We start from the raw sequence: 6,350 nt of genomic DNA, 5'->3' as shown, positions 1-6,350 counted from the left end.
TACCATCCACTTCTGTCGACAACCAGTAACCATCCACCTCAGCCCAGTAGGGCCACATCAACCATATCCACTCTCCACAATCATCCACACACACCATTACCCACAATTTAAGGTAAGAAATACTATTATTTCTATTGCATTTGTAGTCTTAAGCAGTAATATATCACAACAATAAACTACAGTTACATGTTCACTTTTATCTTTGTAAGATCTGTTGGTCTAAAAAATAGTTGTTTGGCTTTTTGGGGGCTCCCGGGAACGTAACCCTATTTTTCCCATAAGTTCTTCAGTTCATTTAGCACGATTTTACCTAACACGGCATTTTCAGGAACGTAATTACCGTGCTAAATAACAGTATACTGTACCGCACTGAAAATAGAAATTAAATCCTGAGTGCTCTCATGTGCTTACTCACATATTTTCAAAGGAATCGGAAGAAGAAGCAAGAGAAGCCCATTTTATATGTTAAACCCTGAAGTGACACCTCACTCAGAGAAGGTAACATCTCATACAAACAGATCCAGCACATACATTTGTGCAACATCAAGTTAAATTATTTGCCTGACAAAAAAACGCTGTTTTTTTTTTGTGTGAAAAATATTTTTTCCTTTTAAGATTATGAACAATATTCTGAACTATAAAACTAGTATTAAGTTTGTACATTCCAGAACACAAATTTGAAATATGTTGTGTGTGATGCCTCCCTCCCAGGAGGGAGGCACAATCTCAGCACTGTTGCCTGTATACCTGGAGAGGGGTTCAGGGGTCAATGCCCCCATGGCCTGGTCTGTGACCAGGCCTCACGGTGAATCAAGGGTCTGATCAACCAGGCTTTTATATACAGTGGACCCCCGCATAGCGACTTTAATCCGTGCAAGAGGGCTGATTGTTATGCGAAATGTTCGGTATGCGAATGAATTTTCCCCATAAGAAATAATGGAAATCAAATTAATCCATGCAAGACACCCAAAAGTATGAAAAAAAATTTTTACCACATGAAACATACATTTTCCTACACACAAAGAGAAGGATACATGCACAATAGTAGAGTAGTACATGCACAATATATATTGTGCATGTACGTCTCTACTAAATGAAGAATGACACTTACCTTTATTGAAGATGCAGCAATGACTGATGAGACAGTGTGTCCTGGGAGTGCCTTTTCCTCCTGAGTACTGTAGGTCCTGTTTGGCATTTTCTTCCAGAACAGGCCTTATCACACTGTGTATGCCACTATGATTCTTAAATCTCTCAAACCAACCTTTGCTGGCTTTAAATTCACCAATATGAGCACTAGTTCCAGGCATTTTTCCCTGTTCACCTGGGTGTTAGTCGACTGGTGTGGGTTGCATCCTGGGAGACAAGATTAAGGACCCCAATGGAAATAAGTTAGACAGTCTTCGATGACACTGACTTTTTTGGGTTATCTTGGGTGGCAAATCCTCTGGGGTTAATTGTCTCTTGGTATTCTCAATAAGCCACACCAACAACGGTGCTACAGCAGCAGCAGCAGCTGACGGTGGTACAGCAGCAACAGACGATGCTACAGCAGCAACAGACGATGCTACAGCAGCAGCAGACGATGCTACAGCAGCAGCAGACGATGCTACAGCAGCAGCAGACGATGCTACAGCAGCAGCAGACGATGCTACAGCAGCAGCAGATGATGCTACAGCAGCAGCAGACGGTACTACAGCAGCAGCAGCAGCTGACGGTGGTACAACAGCAGCAGCAGCTGTACCACCAATAGTAGCGATGGTTGATTGGGGTTTATTATACAACCTGGCCAGCTCAGAGACACGCACTCCACTTTCATACTTATCAATGATCTTTTTCTTCATCTCTATAGTAATTCTCACCCTTATTGCTGTAGGGTTGGCACTAGAAGCTTTCTTGGGGCTCATGGTTACTTATTTTCCAGAAAAAATCACCAAAAACACTGTAATAATACGAAATGTTCCGATTGTATGCTTGGATGTTACCGCGGAGGCTGGCTGGTAAACAATGCCACCGGCGGAACATGTGAGCATGGCTCAGGCCGCACATTGGACGCGTCTCGGATGAAGGGCGGTGAGCGGGTTTTTGGGCGGTATGCAAGGCAAAATTTTTGCAAAAAAAGCGAGCGGTATGTGGATTGTACGGTATGCGATGCGTGCGGTATGCAAGGGTCCACTGTATACCTGTACAGTTGAAGGCCACACAACACTATTCCTCTCACACCCACTCTCACCCCTTTCTTTGTGACAAGAACAGTACTGATTGTAAAATATTAGATAAAAATTCTTTAGAAAAAATTAAGTGAAGTTAGTTAAGGAATATCGTATCTTGGTAATGCATTATTTAATTTTATGTTGCCTTGTGGGAAAATAAGTTCTGAGTACCAAACAATCAACTTACAATGAATTTTCTTGAGCATATTACCATTTTAAGCTGGGGTCCTACTGTATTTTAATTTAACCCTTTGAGGGTTTTGGCCGTACTAGTACGGCTTACAACCCAGGGTTTTTGACATACTAGTACGCCTAAATTCTAGCGCCCTCAAATCTAGTGGGAGAAAGCTGGTAGGCCCTACATATGAAAGAATGGGTCTATGTGGTCAGTGTGCACAGTATAAAAAAAATCCTGCAGCACACAGTGCATAATGAGAAAAAAAAAACTTTGACCGTATTTTTTGAATAAAACAGCGAGTTTGCACTGTATTTTCGTATGGTATTTATTGTTGTATTCTAGTTTTCTTGGTCTCATTTTATAGAATGGAAGACATATTACAGAAATTGAGATGATTTTGACTGGTTTTACAATGAAAAGTACCTTGAAATTGAGCTCAAACTAGCAGAAATGTTCGATTTTTACCAAAGTTCAAAAGTAAACAAATCATGCCAAGCATCCAATACACGTCAACTGATGAGTCTAATATTCTTTCACAAGTGCGCTGATATTATTTATACCATTTCTACACTAATGCAGTAGTCTGCATAACAGTAAATCTTCTATTTTTTGTAAGAATAAAAATTGAAAGTGGAAAGCCAAAGAAATATAAAAGGGGCCTGGGGATGTGACTAACGAACATATAACTTGTTATTTTAGTGCCAGGAATGTCTTTCTTGTTTATTCTGGACCCTATTCAGAAATTGGCATCTTTTGAAATTTGTGTGAAATTGGCAAAATTGCTAAACTCTGACCACTTTATTGGATAGTTGAAATCGGTAAATGGGTGGTTTCTTGTACTCATTCGATACAAAAATTAGAGTTCTAGCAAAATAGTTATGATTTTTGTCAATTAGTACATTGGAATTGGCCAAAAATACACCTCAAAGTGGGCAAAATCGCCGATGCGTAAACATCGTCAAGACCACTAACTTCGCGAGAGCATAATTCCGTAAGTTTTCCATCAAATTTCATACTTTTGGTGTCATTATGATCGGGAAAAGATTATCTTTTCATAAGAATTTTTTTTTTTTTTTTTTTAAATTTGGCCGACCCTGAGAACAAGTCTTGGAGAGGGCCTGTCGACCCTCAAAGGGTTAATAGCTGGCACATCCTTGTATCATAAGGATGCTTTATATCCTACCAAAAGTCTCTTTACCCATAACTGCTTGGCAAAATCACATAGTGATATGCTAAAATTTTATGATCTATATTATTATTATTATAATCAAAAAGAAGCGCTAAGCCACAAGGACTATACAGCTTTATGATCTATAAATTTTGTGTTTAACACAGTAATTACAGATATCCATAGTGTATGGCCAAATCTAGTTTAGTGCTGTTTTTTGAAAAAACTAATAATAATGCTGTTGTTCATTATCTTTTGTTTTTCCTTGTGTCTTGTTTTCATCATGATTATTCATGTATATTTACACACCAAAGTGATCCCTGATGTTCCTGCACAATCCTGTTCTTCAGATGATAACTACAGTATTACTTGTACTTGCTTTTTGATAATCAGACTTACATGGAGATTTTTTCAAGAACTTCTTCATGGTTTACATTAATGTAATTTATGAATATACAGTACTTATACAAAAATAAATTGTACTTTCTTGTACTAACTTTTTGTATTTGTTTACCAGCTGAAGTTACATCTTATTGTCAAATACCATAGACATGATATATCTTAAGAGCCTTGAGGTTTTCAGAAACATACAGTACTAGCTACCAATGCATTTCTGATTTTCATGACATTACCAAATCACCATTAACATATTTAACTGTGATAACAATATCTCTCTGATCAAAGGGTAGTTTGGGGATTCCAAATAATAATGTGTCAATGACAGAAAATAAGTGTTTATTTCACAGACGACAGTACTTGTAATAAAGGGTGCATGGAGATACAGAATACTAAAATAATGACTATACAGTAGTTCTATGTACAGAATTTACAAGACCTCAACCACAGATGAAAAGAAGGCAAAATTCTAAATCAGTGCTTGAGAATTAATTAAAATTACTAATCAATTCCCAAATTAACATAAAATGACAATTGTGTAAAGAATTTGCCTCTTAGCCACCAAGTCGTCAGTTCAGAATATCACAATCAAGTAAAACTAATCATTTTCACAACCAAGTGATTAAGTCTTAATACTCAAGTAATGATTAATAATTAGATCTGAAAGCTACATTATGGTGCAGTTGCTAGTGCCCCACACTGGAATATGACAGTCATTCTGCATTATACATATATATATATATTTTTTTTTTTCGATGAACTGGCCATATCCCACCTAGTGGTAATAGTAGTAGTAGTAGTACGTTGGTAGACAGAAACCACCCAGGGAAGAACTACTGTCCAGCCAAAATGAGTGTAAGACAAACCTGTAATTGTTTTACATGATGGTAGGAGTGCTGATGTCTTTTCTGTCTCATAAACACACAAGATAACAGGTATATCTTGCTACTTTTACTTACAGTTAGGTCACACTACACATGTATCCACACTCATCTGAATTTTCTTTGATTTTTTCTTAATAGTTCTTGTTCTTATTATTTTCCTTTCATATTGATGCAGAAATGAAATAATCTTTCCTCTGTAAGCCATACATGGAGTAAAAATCAATTAAAATACCGGAAGCAATGGGCTAGGAACCCCTTTTCCCGTACAGCTTACTGAAAATAAAAAGAAGAAAACCTTTAAGTTTGGATGTTTGAATGTGCATAGAAGTAGTGCAGATGATAAGAGATGATTGTAGATGTTATGAATGAAAAGGAGCTGGATGTCCTGGCTCTAAAGTGAAACAAAGCTGAAGGTGGTCGTTGAGTTAATTGGGAGAAATGAATGGGATTAGGTCAGGGGTTTCTAATAGAATTAGAGCTAAGGAAGGAGTAGCAATAATGATGAAGGATCAGTTTTGGCCAGAAAAGAGGGAATATAAATATATAATATTGTTATATGTTTTGTACTGCCTCACTATTATAAATCTAATTAATGTTAATCACTAGCTACCTAACTATTATATCAGTAAGCAATAATGTATATTAAAATGTACTGCTCCATAACCTGTGTCAGTATAGAGTAAGAATTAGGAGTAGTCTGCCTGAAATGCCTAGGCATGCTAGTGGCCTTCTTTGTAATTAATATTTTATAATATGTAAACCACACACTGTAAGCTTTGCAAGGAAATAAACATTTTCATTTTCAGATTCAAGGACTATGCGGAGTAAAATAAGGGTTGGATGTGAAAAGTTGTTTATAGTAAGTATTTTTGCACCTGGAGAAGCGAGAAGTGTAGAGGAGAGAGAAAGAATGATTTTGGGAGACATTGAGTGTGTGATTTGGGAGTTATGAACCAACTGAGACAATACTTGTTAGGACCTAAATGCTATAGTGGAGGGAGTAGTAGGTACAATTGGGGTGCCAGGGGTAAATGAAAATGGGGGGCCTTTAGTTGAACTATGTATAGAAAGAGGTTTAGTAATAAGTGGTAATACATATTTTAAGAAAAAGAGGATAAGTAAGTATACAAGATAAGATAGAGCATGTAATGAAAGTAGTTTGATTATGTATTGGTGGATAAAAGGTTGAACGGTAGACTTCAGGATGTATAGGGAAGCAATGGTTGATGAGTAGACTTCAGGATGATAGGGTGGATAGGGGATGTTGCAAGTTTATATAATAGGTAGTAAGTTACTAAATGCTGTAAAGAGTTTTTATGAGGATAATGAGGCTCAGATTAGGATGTGTAGGATAGAGGTAGAATACTTTCCAGTAAGAGTAAGCATTAGACAGGTATGTGTAATGTCACCATGGTTATTTAACATATTTATAGATGGGGTTGTAAAAGAAGTAAATGCTAGGGTGTTGGGGAATGAGGTGGGATTAAATTATTGGAAATCAAATACAAATT

The sequence above is a fragment of the Cherax quadricarinatus genome, chromosome 42 (assembly GCF_038502225.1).
Source record: "Cherax quadricarinatus isolate ZL_2023a chromosome 42, ASM3850222v1, whole genome shotgun sequence".
NCBI lineage: Eukaryota > Metazoa > Arthropoda > Malacostraca > Decapoda > Parastacidae > Cherax > Cherax quadricarinatus.
The sequence above is the reverse complement of the archived record's forward strand: the minus strand, read 5'-3'. Positions refer to the sequence as shown.